Below are 15,280 nucleotides of genomic sequence, written 5' to 3' on the forward strand. Positions count from 1 at the left end.
TTGGCTTTTTTGAGAGGCTTTATTACTGCCACTTTTAGTGAGTTTGGTACACACCCGATGGATAGAGAGCCGTTTATTTGGTTCAACATAGGAGGGCCAAGCACAGGAAGCAGCTCTTTCAGTAATTTAGTTGGAAAAGGGTCCAGTGTGCAGCTTGAAGGTTTAGAGGCCATGATTATTTTCATCAATGTGTCAAGAGATATAGTACTAAAAAACATGAGTGTCTCCCTTGATCCTAGGTCCTTGCAGAGAGGTCATTCAACTAAGGTAGATAAATGAGCACATATCATAGTCATAGTGAAGGCATGTACTTGCAAGTTTACAAAATACATTATAAAAGTTTTTTCAATAAATGCAATACTTTGCAAAACTATACTGAACGTTAACGTCTAAAGTGTTTCATGAGCTGAAATAAAAGATCTCAGACGTGCCATTATTATTATTATTATTATTATTTATTATTATTTTGTTTTTTTAACTAGGCAAGTCAGTTAACTTCTGACTTCAACTGTAGGTGCGTGTGTGCTCATGCTTGTGGGTATGTCAATGTGTGAGGTGTCGCTCTCTCACTCTTGGTAGCATTTCTCAATAACCAGGTTGAAATTATCATGCTTCTTTGCATTTTGAGGGGAGTAAAAACAGAAAATAATCATTCCCCTTATCCTTGATAATGGTTTTGTATTCATCCACTAGCCTGAGCCATTTTAACTACTTAAGAACAGGCATACACACAGAAAGGATACACTGAGCAGCCTCGGCAGTGGACCTTCTAACCCCTATTGTATCATACTGATCAACATGACAGGTATAATCAGAAATGAGCACTATTTCAATTACTTTTAAGTAATTTGTCATTAATATTTTACTGGCCTGAACAATCCAATGTATTTTGTAACAAGAAATGTTGAAATGTTGAAACCTCTCATTTTTTAAAATGTTGTGTGTAGAATACAACAATATTTTATAATTTAAAAAATAATAATTCTAGCGGTTCACAATTTTGTGGCCGCCTTTCAGCCTGCATTAGTACCAGAAGTCTGATGACAAAAATGAAATTGTGAATGTAAATGTGAATGTAAAATGAAGACTTGCTAAGCAAGCTGGTCATTATTCTAATGAGTTCCGCCCCCGAAAATTGTACATGAACTTTTACATTTTGCTCATTTAGCAGACACTCTTATTCAGAGAGACTTACAGACATTGCATTCAAATAAGGTGGATGAACAACCACATATTACAAATAAAAAACGCTTTGGTTATCGTTATTGAAAATATTGTTTTAGTGAGGCATAAGTACTTTCAAATTTACATTGAAAACATAAAATAATTGTATTTTGATTAAACACAATATTTTGCGAAAATATTTAGTGTTTTATTTTGATACAGTTAAAAAAGGCTCTGAAAACCAATGTAACAACATAGCATATGTGACCCACCACCTGGATTTGGTCCTATGTAGCAAAATTGTGGTTTTTACATTGGATAAAAGTGGAGACTAAGAAATAGAAAGTGATATATCATACACTGCAGCTGAGGAACATTGAGAAAGTAGATCTTCTTTCAAAGTTGATAAACTTGTAACCACACTTTTTAGAAAATGGCCTGTGAATGTTTTGATACACCTGCTTGAGAGCTCTTCTTTTTCTACACCCATTCAGCATCGTTCACACCATCTTAAGACATAGCCCCACACATCTCTTTAAGGATTCAAATGTGATGCCATGTGCCAAACAGAGTGAGTAGTGTAGTAAACAACCAAAATATTTCAAGACTAAAAGTGGTAAAAATACTAGCCTAAAATTAAGAAAATCTCCAGATAAAAATACACTTGATCTAGTCCTTGGCCTATACCCTAATCGGGCTTTGGTGCAGGTCATGTTGTTCTTTACATTACCATCTCTGGTAAACACACACTATATCAAATAAAGTCTAAGTTTATTTGTCACATGCACAGGATACAGAAGGTGTAAACAGTACAGTGAAATGGTTACTTGCATATTTGCAAAGTAGCTATATCAAAAACAGAAATTGTTGAGATAGCTAGCTAAACAATGAACCGGAATAATCCCAACTCATACTACTACCAATATAAACTAATTGTCATAGCTTTAGTATGGCTCTGCAGGTACCTAACTAGGTTCAATGTAAACTAGATAGCCAAAATTAGGCTATAACTAGCTATGCAAATGGATTTCTGCATCAAATAGAATTCCTACACATAACGTTAGTTAGCGAGCCAGCAAGCTAACATTCACTAGCTACCTAACATTATGCTTTAACTTGCAATGAAAACAACTTTGACAAAATGTTAACCTCTTGGAACTCTAGGGGCGCAATTTCATTTTTGGATGAAAAACGTTCCCGTTTTAAACAAGATATTTTGTTACAAAAAGATGCTCGACTATGCATATAATTGATAGCTTTCGAAAGAAAACACTCTGACGTGTCCAGAACTGCAAAGATATTTTCTGTGCGTGCCCTAGAACGTGAGCTTCAGGCAAAACCAAGATGAGACGGCACCCAGGAAATGAGCAGGATTTTTGAGGCTCTGTTTTCCATTGTCTCCTTATATGGCTGTGAATGCGAGAGGAGTAAGTCTGCCCTTTCTGTCGTTTCCCCAAGGTGTCTGCAGCATTGTGACGTATTTGTAGGCATATCATTGGAAGATTGACCATAAGAGACCACATTTACCAGGTGTCCGCCCGGTGTCCTGCGCCGAAATTGGTGCGCAAAAGTCAGCTGCAAGTATTTTTCCATGGAATTTAGAGAAGAATACAGGCTTCCACGAACGATATATCAATGAAGAGATATGTGAAAAAACACCTTGAGGATTGATTCCAAACAACATTTGCCATGTTTCGGTCGATATTATGGAGTTAATTCGGAAAAAGTTTGACATTGTAGGTGACTGAATTTTCGGTTCGTTTCGGTAGCCAAATGCGATGTAGAAAACGGAGCGATTTCTCCTACACACAGACGCTTTCAGGAAAAACTGTGCTTTTGGTATGTAACTGAGAGTCTCCTCATTGAAAACATCGAAGCTCTTCAAAGGTAAATGATTTTATTTATTTGGTTATCTGGTTTTTGTGAAAATGTTGCGTGCTAAATGCTACTCAAAATGCTAAGCTAGCTTAGCATACTCTTACACAAATTAGTGATTTGCTATGGTTCAAAAGCATATTTTGAAAATCTGAGATGACAGTGTTGTTAAGAAAAGGCTAAGCTTGAGAGCAGGCGCATTATTTTCATTTTATTTGCGATTTTCAGAAATCGTTAACGTTGCGTTATGCTAATGAGCCTGAGGCTTTAGTCACGATCCCGGATCCAGGATGGGGAGATTCAAGAGGTTAACTCTGTTTTGTATGTAGCTACATCTTGTTTGGCCAGCGTTGTGTCAAGTCACTCCGGTTCATACTGACCGTGGTGTGTGCAGAAAGTAGACCATCACAACTTTTTCCAACTGATCTGTCGATAAATCCAGGGCATCAGTGTGGTTGAGAAAAGTAGCAAAACATTTGTATTTCTTGATGGCTAACGTTACAACTTTCATGAACGCCGCGGTAGAAAGGCTTATCAAAACATACCATTATAGACAGAACCGTGATACATGTTAGACCAATACAAACTCATCTCCCAGCATGTCAAGCCCATCCATTTTCTCAGCCAATCAAGGCTAGCGGAAAGGTTCCTGCCTTTTTCCGTGGTTAAACCAATTAAAGCTTGTGATTTTAAAATGTTATTCATATTTACAGACAGAATAGAAGTTTCATATTAAGGCACATGAAAGTTCACATGTTCCAGAAGACATTTCTGCCATAAAACGCATTTTGATAAAAAAATTATAAACATATGCAACATATGCCGAGCTTCCTGCAACGGATCACATATTTGCCCATTTTAGGGTATAATCCATAGGCTACTGATGAGCTGCCATTTTCAAGTTTCTCTCTCTCCCATGCATACTCCTACATACAGTGGGGCAAAAAAGTTCTCCCACTTAAAAAGATGAGAGAGGCCTGTAATTTTCATCATAGGTACACTTTAACTATGACAGACAAAATGAGAAAAAAATTCCAGAAAATCACATTGTGGGATTTTTTATGAATTTATTTGCAAATTATGGTGGAAAATAAGTATTTGGTCACCTACAAACAAGCAAGATTTCTGGCTCTCACAGACCTGTAAGAGGCTCCTCTGTCCTCCACTCATTACCTGTTTTAATGGCACCTGAACTTGTTGAACTTGTTATCAGTATAAAATACACCTGTCCACAACCTCAAACAGTCACACTCCAAACTCCACTATGGCCAAGACCAAAGAGCTGTCAAAGGACACCAGAAACAAAATTGTAGACCTGCACCAGGCTGTGAAGACTGAATCTGCAATAGGTAAGCAGCTTGGTTTGAATAAATCAACAGTGGGAGCAATTATTACGAAATGAAAGACATACAAGACCACTGATAATCTCCCTCGATCTGGGGCTCCACGCAAGATCTCACCCCGTGGGGTCAAAATGATCACAAGAACGGGGAGCAAAAATCCCAGAACAACATGGGGGGACCTAGTGAATGACCTGCAGAGAGCTGGGACCAAAGTAACAAAGCCTACCATCAGTAACACACTATGCCGCCAGGGACTCAAATCCTGCAGTGCCAGACGTGTCCCCATGCTTAAGCCGGTACATGTCCAGGCCCGTCTGAATTTGCTAGAGAGCATTTGGATGATCCAGAATAAGATTGGGAGAATGTCATATGGTCAGATGAAATCAAAATATAACTTCTTGGTAAAAGCTAAACTCGTCGTTTTTGGACACCATACCTACTGTGAAGCATGGGGGTGGAAACATCATGCTTTGTGGCTGTTTTTCTGCAAAGGGACCAGGATGACTGATCCGTGTAAAGAAAATAATGAATGGGGCCATGTATCGTGAGATTTTAAGTGAAAACCTCCTTCCATCTGCAAGGGCATTGAAGATGAAACTGTCACGCCTTGGTCTTAGTATTTTGTGTTTTAGTTTATTAGTTAGTCAGACCAGGGTGTGACATGGGGTTATTATGTATTGTGTTTTCGTTTTTGGGTTTGTAGTGTCTGGGATTGTAGCTGATTAGGGGTGTGTGTGTGTTAAATAGGTTGGCTGCCTGAGGCGGTTCTCAATCAGAGTCATGTGATTCTCGTTGTCGCTGATTGGGAACCGTATTTAGGTAGCCTGGTTTTCGCCTTGTATTTCGTGGGTGATTGTTCCTGTCTCTGTGTAGTGTGCACCAGTCAGGCTGTATTAGGTTTCGTTCTGTTTGTTGTTTTTGTATTTATGTAGTTATTCGTGTTTAGTTCGTTCGTTTGTCTTCATTAATGAACATGAGTAACTTACACGCTGCATTTCGGTCCGACTCTCCTTCAACAAAAAAAGAACGCCGTTACAGAATCACCAAAAAAACTCGGACCGAGCAGCGTGTCAACAGGCAGGAGCAGCGCAAACAGGAGCAGCGTGTTAACAGGCAGCGACAGCTGGAGCAGCAAAGGGGGGAGGAATTATTCGAAGAATGGACATGGGAAGACGTGCTGGATGGTAAAGGTTGCTACACTTGGGAGGAGATATTGGCCGGAAGAAATCGCCTCCCATGGCAACAGGTGGAGGCACTAAGGAGAGCAGAGGCAGCCGGAGATAGGAGCCGACGATACGAGGGAACACGGTTGGCAAGGAAGCCCGAAAAGCAGCCCCAAAATTATTTTTTGGGGGGGGCTATCAGGGAGTAGGGCTGCGTCAGGTAGGAGACCTGCGCAATCTCCCTGTGCGTACCGGAGGGCTAGAGAGACCGGGCAGGCACCGTGTTATGCAGTGGTGCGCACGGTGTCCCCAGTGCGGGTGCATAGCCCGGTGCGGTATATTTCAGCTCAGTCGGTAGAGCGCGTAGCGTCGTGGGTTCGATTCCCACTGGGCTAGATTGAGCGTCGAGCCAAATGCCATGAAGCCGGCTACGCATCTGGTCTCCAGTGCGTCACCTTGGGCATCTGGTCTCCAGTGCGTCACCTTGGGCATGGCACCAGCCTTGCGCTCTGTGTCTCCGGTTCGCCTACATAGCCCAGTGCGGGCTATTTCTCCTCACAGCACTGGCAGGGCAACCGAGAGTATTCAACCAGGTAAGGTTGGGCAGGCTCGGTGCTCAAGAGCTCCAGTGCGCCTGCACGGTCCGGTCTATCCAGAACCACCTCCACACCCCAGCCCTCCAGTAGCAGCTCCCCGCACTAGGCTTCCTGTGCGTGTCCTCGGCCAAATACCACCAGTGCCAGCACCACGCATCAGGCCTTCAGTGCGCCTCGCCTGTTCAGCGCAGCCAGCGCTTTCTCCCTCTCCTGCGCTATCGGAGTCTCCCGTCTGTTCAGCGTTTCTAGAGCCTTCCTCCTCTACAGCGCTGCCGGAGCCTCCTGTCTGTATAGAGCAGCCTGAGCTGCTAGTCTGCATGGAGCAGCTAGTCTGCATGGAGCAGCCAGATCTGCCAGTCAGCCAGACTCTTCCAGATCTGCCAGTCAGCCAGACTCTTCCAGTCAGCCAGACTCTTCCAGTCAGCCAGACTCTTCCAGATCTGCCAGTCAACCAGACTCTTCCAGATCTGCCAGTCAGCCAGACTCTTCCAGATCTGCCAGTCAACCAGACTCTTCCAGATCTGCCAGTCAACCAGACTCTTCCAGATTTGCCAGTCAACCAGACTCTTCCAGATCTGCCAGACAGCCAGACTCTTCCAGATCTGCCAGTCAGCCAGACTCTTCCAGATCTGCCAGTCAACCAGACCCTTCCAGATCTGCCAGTCAACCAGACTCTTCCAGATCTGCTAGTCAGCCAGGATCCGCCAGTCAGCCAGGATCCACCAGTCAGCCAGGATCCGCCAGTCAGCCAGGATCTGCCAGATCTGCTAGTCAGCCAGGATCCGCCAGTCAGCCAGGATCCGCCAGTCAGCCTGGATCCGCCAGTCAGCCAGGATCCGCCAGTCAGCCAGGATCTGCCGGATTCAACTGCCTGGCTGGGCTTTTTCTCAGTACTGGGCTTTTTCTCAGTACTGGGCTTTTTCTCAGTGCCGAGCTGCCCCTCAGTCCCGAGCTGCCCCTCAGTCCCGAGCTGCCCCTCAGTCCCGAGCTGCCCCTCAGTCCCGAGCTGCCTCAGTCCCGAGCTGCCCCTCAGTCCCGAGCTGCTCCTCTATTATGTAGGGTTCTGGGTGAGGACTATTCGGCCATGGTCGGCGGTTAGGGTGGATTATCCATGGACGCGAAGGGGAGGAACAATGACAATTATGAAGTGGGGTCCACGTCCGGAGCCGGAACCGCCACCATGGACAGACGCCCACCCGGACCCTCCCTATGGTATTGAGGTGCGTTCGGGAGTCCGCACCTTAGGGGGGGGGGGTTCTGTCACGCCTTGGTCTTAGTATTTTGTGTTTTAGTTTATTAGTTAGTCAGACCAGGGTGTGACATGGGGTTATTATGTATTGTGTTTTCGTATTGGGGTTTGTAGTGTCTGGGATTGTAGCTGATTAGGGGTGTGTGTGTGTTAAATAGGTTGGCTGCCTGAGGCGGTTCTCAATCAGAGTCATGTGATTCTCGTTGTCGCTGATTGGGAACCGTATTTAGGTAGCCTGGTTTTCGCCTTGTATTTCGTGGGTGATTGTTCCTGTCTCTGTGTAGTGTGCACCAGTCAGGCTGTATTAGGTTTCGTTCTGTTTGTTGTTTTTGTATTTATGTAGTTATTCGTGTTTAGTTCGTTCGTTTGTCTTCATTAATAAACATGAGTAACTTACACGCTGCATTTCGGTCCGACTCTCCTTCAACAAAAAAAGAACGCCGTTACAGAAACGTGGCTTGGTCTTTCAGCATGACAATGATCCCAAACACAACGAAGGAGTTGCTTCGTGAGAAGCATTTCAAGGTCCTGGAGTGGCCTAGCCAGTCTCCAGATCTCAACCCCATAGAAAATCTTTGGAGGGAGTTGAAAGTATGTGTTGCCCAGCAACAGGCCCAAAACATCACTGCTCTAGAGGAGATCTGCATGGAGGAATGGGCCAAAATACCAGCAACAGTGTGTGAAAACCTTGCACAGGAGCCAGAAAACATTTGACCTCTGTCATTGTCAACAAAGGGTATATAACAAAGTATTGAGATACACTTTTGTTATTGACCAAATACTTATTTTCCACCATAATTTGCAAATAAATTCATTAAAAATCCTACAATGTGATTTTCTGGATTTTTCTTCTTCTCATTTTGTCTGTCATAGTTGAAGTGTACCTATGATGAAAATTACAGGCCTCTCTCATCTTTTTAAGTGGGAGAACTTGCACAATTGGTGGCTGACTAGATACTTTTTTTGCCCCACTGTACAGCTCCACAACACAATACATTTTTTTTAAAGCAGTGTTATACAGGATTACCAACACAGACTGACCAGCTCAAATAGACCGAAGCCTTCTAGGATCAGAAGCCTTCCAGGACCACTCCGAACTCCTCTCTCAGCATGTCCAGCCCACTCATTATCTCAGCCAATCATGGCTAGTGGGTAGGTTGCTGACTTTTGCTGTGGCTTAACCATCAAGGCTCGTAATTTAACAATTGTATTCATATTTACAGATGGCATACACGTTTGTTATTAAGGAACATGAAAGTTCACATGTTCAAAAACGCATTTTGATAATATATATTTTTTTAAACAACGTTAAAATAGCTCTCCTGCATGCAAACAACAACTAGTTTCCTGAAATGGGTCACATTTGTGCACAAAATTTGAGAGAAATAAGCTTTTCATGCTAATGGGGCAGCAAGTAGCCTAGTGGTTAGAGCGCTGGGCCAGTAACTGAAAGGTTGCTAGATTGAATCCCCTAGATGACAAGGTAAAAATCTGTCGTTCTGTCCCTGAATAAGGCAGTTAAACCACTATTCCTAGGCCGTCATTGTAAATAAGCAGTGGTGGGCCGTCAGGGCCAGCAAGGCCTTCTCTGCTGGCCTAAACATCATCAGAATATATATATTTTTTAAATATATTTTCCCACAAATATGTATTAAATTATTCCCCAGAGTAAGAGTTACACTCTTCATTTCATAGCGTTCCTCTTGGTTGCACTGCTTCCAGCACCAGGTTGAGATTTGGAGGGCTGGTCTTTATGTTAGATATTTTATCCAATCATATTCAGCCATCATGTGTTGCTGGGGTCTAAAATCTGCCCTCAGGCCTTCAGAATCAACAATGCAGGCTTAAAGTGAATGGAAATTAAAATTTAGTGTCAACCAATCAGCTTTAGAGTTGGCTATTGTACGCCTGCTGGCTGGCTCCAGTGTTACACAGGAGCCAGATAGCAGGCGTAGTGCCTGCACGTCTTTTGATTGGTTTACCAACTAGGAAACTAGGAAACTGAAATTGATCAACGATTGATCAACAAATTAATTCGCATACTACTAAACTGTTTTTTCAACCCACAATGGCGGAAGGAGAAGATATCGATTTGGTCGAGGATATAATTATAACGCCATTCTCAAGACAAACTATTCAAGAAAAGTTAGACATTGTCAGGAGAGGTAGACGCTGACGCTACAAAGCCGACGCTACAAAGACAGGCTCCGAGAAGCACTGCAAGCTGTACTGCTGGGAATGCCTATAATTTGCAAGTGATCGATTTGTTGTTTGGAGCCACACTGGCTTTGCAAACCTGAGTTGTCTAACCAAGGCAGCAACGAGACACCAAAGTACGGCTGGGCGCTTACAAACAATGGTGCTTTTGAAAACTTTTGGGGACACCCGAGTGGATCTACAGCTCAACGAACAAGCGCGCAGGGCAATGAAGCTGCACAATGAAAATGTATTGTACTCTTCCCCTGCAATTCTCTGAATAAAAATGTCAATTTCAAGGTGACGCAACGCCTGGTTATACTGCGCTACTGTCTAAATGTATAGTGTCTAGAGCCATGGCATCATAATGATGGTAATAAGAGGTGGATTAATTCGGGTGGGACTGTGTAGGACTTCACTGAAGGCCCAGGCCCCAGAACGACGGCACGCTACTGTAAATAAGAATTTATTCTTAACATACACCTTAGCCAAATACATTTAAATTCAGTTTTTCACAATTCCTGACATTTAATCCTAGTAAAAATTCCCTGTCTTAAATCAGTTAGGATTACCACTTTATTTTAAGAATGTGAAATGTCAGAATAATAGTAAAGATAATTATTTATTACAGCTTTTATTTCTTTCATCACATTCCCAGTGGGTCAGAAGTTTACATACACTCAATTAGTATTTGGTAGCATTGCCTTTAAATTGTTTAACTTGGGTCAAACGTTTCGTGTATCCTTCCACAAGCTTCCCACAATAAATTGGGTGAATTTTGGCCCATTCCTCCTGACAGAGCTGATGTAACTGAGTCAGGTTTGTAGGCCTCATTGCTCGCACACACTTTTTCAGTTCTGCCCACAAATTTTCAAAAGGATTGAGGTCAGGGTTTTGTGATGGCCACTCCAATACCTTGTCCTTAAGCCATTTTTCCACAACTTTGGAAGTATCCTTGGGGTCATTGTCCATTTAGAAGACCCATTTGCGACCAAGCTTTAACTTCCTGATGTTGCTGCAATATATCCAAATAATTTTCTTTCCTCATGATGCCATCTATTTTGTGAAGTGCACCAGTCCCTCCAGCAGCAAAGCACCCCCACAAAATGATGCTTCCACCTCCGTTCTTCACGGTTGGGATGGTGTTCTTCGGCTTGCAAGACTCCCCCTTTTTCCTCCAAGCATAACATTGGTCATTATGTCCAAACAGTTCTATTTTTGTTTCATCAGACCAGAGGACATTTCTCCAAAAAGTACGATCTGCAGTGGCGGTTTTGGAGCCGTGCCTTCTTCCTTGCTGAGCGGCCTTTCAGGTTATGTCGATATAGGACTTGTTTTACTGTGGATATATATACTTTTGTACCTGTTTCTTCCAGCATCTTCACATGGTCCTTTGGTGTTGTTCTGGGATTGATTTGCACTTTACGCACCAAAGTATGTTCATCTCTAGGAGACAGAACGCATCTCCTTCCTGAGCAGTATGATGGCTGCGTGGTCCCATGGTGTTTATACTTGCGTACTATTGTTTGTACAGATGAACGTGGTACCTCCACACATTTGGAAATTTCTCCCAAGAATGAACCAGACTTGTGGAGGTCTACAATTTTTTTTCTGAGGTCTTGGCTAATTTCTTTAGATTTTCTCATTATGTCAATCAAAGAGGCACTAAGTTTGAAGGTAGGCCTTGAAATATATCCACACGTACACCTCCAATTGACTCAAATGATGTCAATTAGCCTATCAAAAGCTTCTAAAGCCATGACATAATGTACTGGAATTTCCCAAGCTGCTTAAAGGCACAGTCAACTAGTGTATGTAAACTTCTGACCCACTGGAATTGTGATACAGTGAAGTGACATAATCTGTCTGTAAACAATTGTTGGAAAAATGACTCGTGTCATGCACAAAATAGATGTCCTAACCGACTCGCCAAAACTATAGTTTGTTAACAAGAAATTTGTGGAGTGTTTGAAAAACGGGTTTTAATGACTCCAACCTTAGTGTATGTAAACTTTCGACTTCAACTGTACACACACACAAAAAGCCATTTCAAACCACCTCACTTTGCTCATACTGCACTGTCAGAAGAATTGTAATTCCCCACTCATTCCCTCATCCCAGAAACGTGGGTTGGTGTGGTGGAGGCTGATTTGGGTTGGTGTGAGGTTGGAGACAATAGTGTCAATGACCTGTAATGCACTTGGACCCAAATCATCCAAAGACAAACACTGACCCCTCCAGGAGCCCCATGGGCCCAGCGGCACCATTGTGCCTGCAGACGTCACTGTGACCAAATCCCACTGTGTTTCAATGCAAGGCATCGTGGGAGTGATTTTATGTTTTCACTGTCAACATATCTTGCTAATATCGCATAAACAGTGACATTCTGTCAGTCATCCGTTGATTGATTAGTCTGCAGTTCAATAGAATGGTCACAACACTTAGCGTGGAGCTCTGATTCCGGTATCACCATGTATGAAAAATTGTCACGGCAGAGGAATTGTAGGCTACAGTGACTAAATGGTCTGGCCACAGAAGACAACCGGGGTAATTCTTTCTTGGGGTAATTCTTTCTTGCAGCAATTCCTTTTATCTTCGGTAGACGGCAAACAGCTCAGCTGCCAAACAGCTTCCATTGACTATTCCCTCCTTAGACTGACAAACGTCCGACCAACCTCTACATGTGAGTTGGTGATGTCTTCTGCCATTGACTCACCCAGTTTTTTGCCATGTCCTTGTGTTCATTTTCACTGTCATTCATTCTCGCTCATCCCAAATTGGTGGCCTTTTTAAAGGTTAAATGTGCCATCTAAATGCTCTCTCTCCCTTTAATTAAAGAGGGTCTTTTCCTAAGACGAAGTCATCGGTGGGGCAAAGAACACACCTCTCTGGCTACCTTGGCAATAGCATTACACTTCAGAAGGGCACAGGGAATGTCTGTGAAGTAGGTCCATTGGGGAAGTTGTGACTTAGCAGTTGGCAAACAGAGTGCATTTAAATGATAGATTCTCATTGACTAGCCTTGCTCAGTAAATTATCCGCTAAAGTCGATAAATAGGCACTACGCATTCATACTATCTAGATTAGTTTGCCACAATCTGATATAGGTATATGAGATCTGTGTCGATTCAGAGTACATTTGGGAAGACTTTTATCAAAGTAATCACCCCAACGACCGTGCAAACAGAAGGATTGAATGGGGTGCATTAAACACTCTGTCACCTTCTAGTCCTCGGAGAGAGAACATACACGTCAGATAGTGGGCCCTCTATCTATCCATCCCTCTCTCAAACCCTTCAATCAGAAGTCAAGCACAATCGAGACAGCTTTCATGCCAGGGAGCACTTATTTTCAAACCATTCCAGTTGAATTGCAGGAATATCACAAATCTGAACCATAGAATGTATGTTCTAACCCTGAATTGTCCATTTATACATGCTCAACAACTATTAACTATCATAAACATTGCATATGCATGTTTGTACTCTGATTTGGGATTTGAAATATACTATATATACAAAAAATATGTAGACACCCCTTCAAGTTAGTGGTTTCGGCTCTTTCAGCCACACACGTTGCTGACAGCTGTATAAAATCAAGCACACAGCCATAGACAAACATTGGCAGTAAAATGTATCGTACTGAAGAGCTCAGTGACTTTCAACGTGGCATAGGATGCTACCTTTCCAGCAAGTCAGTTTGTCTAATTTCTGCACTGCTAGAGCTGCCCCAGTCAACTGTAAATGCTGTTATTGTGAAGTGGAAACATCTAGGAGCAACACCGGCTCAGCCGCGAAGTGGTAGGACACACAAGTTTACAGAACAGGACTGTCGAGTGCTGAAGCGTGTAGCGCGTTAAAATCGTCTGTCCTCAGTTGCAACACTCACTACCGAGTTCTAAACTGCCTCTGGAATCAACGTCAACACAATAACTCTTCGTCGGGAGCTTCATGAAATAGGTTTCCATGGCCGAGCAGCTGCACACAAGCCTAAGATCACCATGCGCAATGCCTTGCGTTGGAGGGAGTGGTGTAAAGCTAACCACCATTTGACTCTGGAGCAGTCGAAATGTGCTCTCTGGAGTGATGAATCACGCTTCACCATCTGACAGTCCGACGGACAAATCTGGGTTTGGCGGATGCCAGGAGAACACTACCTGCCCAAATGCATAGTGCCAATTGTAAAGTTTGGTGGAAGAGGAATAATGGTCTGGGGCTGTATTTCATGGTTCAGGCTATGCCCTTTAGAACCAGTGAAGGCAAATCGTAACACTACAGCATACAATGACATTCTAGACCATTCTGTGCTTCCAACTTTGTGGAAACATTTTGGAAAAGGCCCTTTCCTGTTTCAGTATGACAATGCTTTCGTGCACAAAGCGAGGTTCATACAGAAATGGTTTGTCAAGATTGGTGTGGAAAAACTTGACTGGGAAGCACAGAGCCCTGTCTTCAACCCCAGTGCTTGACCTCACTAATGCTCTTGTGGCTGAATGGAAGCATGTCCCCGCAGCAAAGTTCCAACATCGAGTTATATCAGCAAAGGGAGGACCAACACTATATAAATGTCCATAATTTTGGAATGAGATATTCGACAAGCAGGTGTCCACATACCTTTGGCCATGTCGTGTATATAAGAGTTCATAAATTATTTGGGTAACACTTTTGATGAAGTTGCATTAAATGTAATGCCAAAATGTACATTTTCTGCAAAATAGGCACACCCAGACGTAATTCTTTATCATAAGAGGGCCATAAACAAAACCTAGTAATGCTTATACTGCCAGAAAGATTCAAATCTCACCTTCCTGGTAAAATTAGTTAGAAATTGCTGAGGTGACTTTTGAGGACACTTTTGAGGACACAAACTCAAATACAAAGTCCAAATATGAAACATTTGATATTTTATGTATAATGCATGTATAATGCATGAAATTATATTTTACGAGATACAGTAAAATATAATTATGAAACAACTGTAAAATACATATGTGTGTTTAGTGTCAGAAAACATTTGCATATTTTCTAAAGGTCTCGCTTATGCCCCCCACCTAAACAGGGCTCTAGTTTGGCTTCCTGAACTCGTTAGCAACTGAACTTTCATCTTATGTTAATCGTGACCGTCTATAACAAACAGAGTAAGACATTTGTTTAAAGTATTTTAATTATTTTAGATTACTTTGATAAAGTTGGCTATAAATCAATCTCTGAATCTACTACAGCGACAAAACCACTCTCCCCTGTTGACCTAGGATCTATCATGCTGACTTCACTGGCCACGCAGTTGTGTCCGTTTGCGCCATATCGTGCGCATGTTGATTTTGTATGTGTCAGACACGATCATGTCACGCAGGATAAAGTACAAAAGCCTTCTGTAAATCAATTATATTAATTTTGGGGCAGGTTAAAAAACATACAACTTTCATGGATATTTAGCAAGTTTGTCCTGTGAGATTTAACATGACATGAATATGGTCCTCTTTTAACTGGTTCTTTGTAGAATTCTGATTCTTAATTTTTTGTTAGTTATCTTTAATTAATCTCTCCTCGTTTGTCTTTCAAGGATCCACATATGGTTGTATCTTCCCGATATCCAATAAGGAGGGGACTTGCAGTATGTGGAGCATCTTTAAATAGAACCAAGTTCTATTTTAGCGCTTGGCAACGGAGACGCTCGTTCACGTGCACAAGCGCT

Source organism: Oncorhynchus masou, chromosome 24, assembly GCF_036934945.1.
Source record: "Oncorhynchus masou masou isolate Uvic2021 chromosome 24, UVic_Omas_1.1, whole genome shotgun sequence".
Lineage (NCBI taxonomy): Eukaryota > Metazoa > Chordata > Actinopteri > Salmoniformes > Salmonidae > Oncorhynchus > Oncorhynchus masou.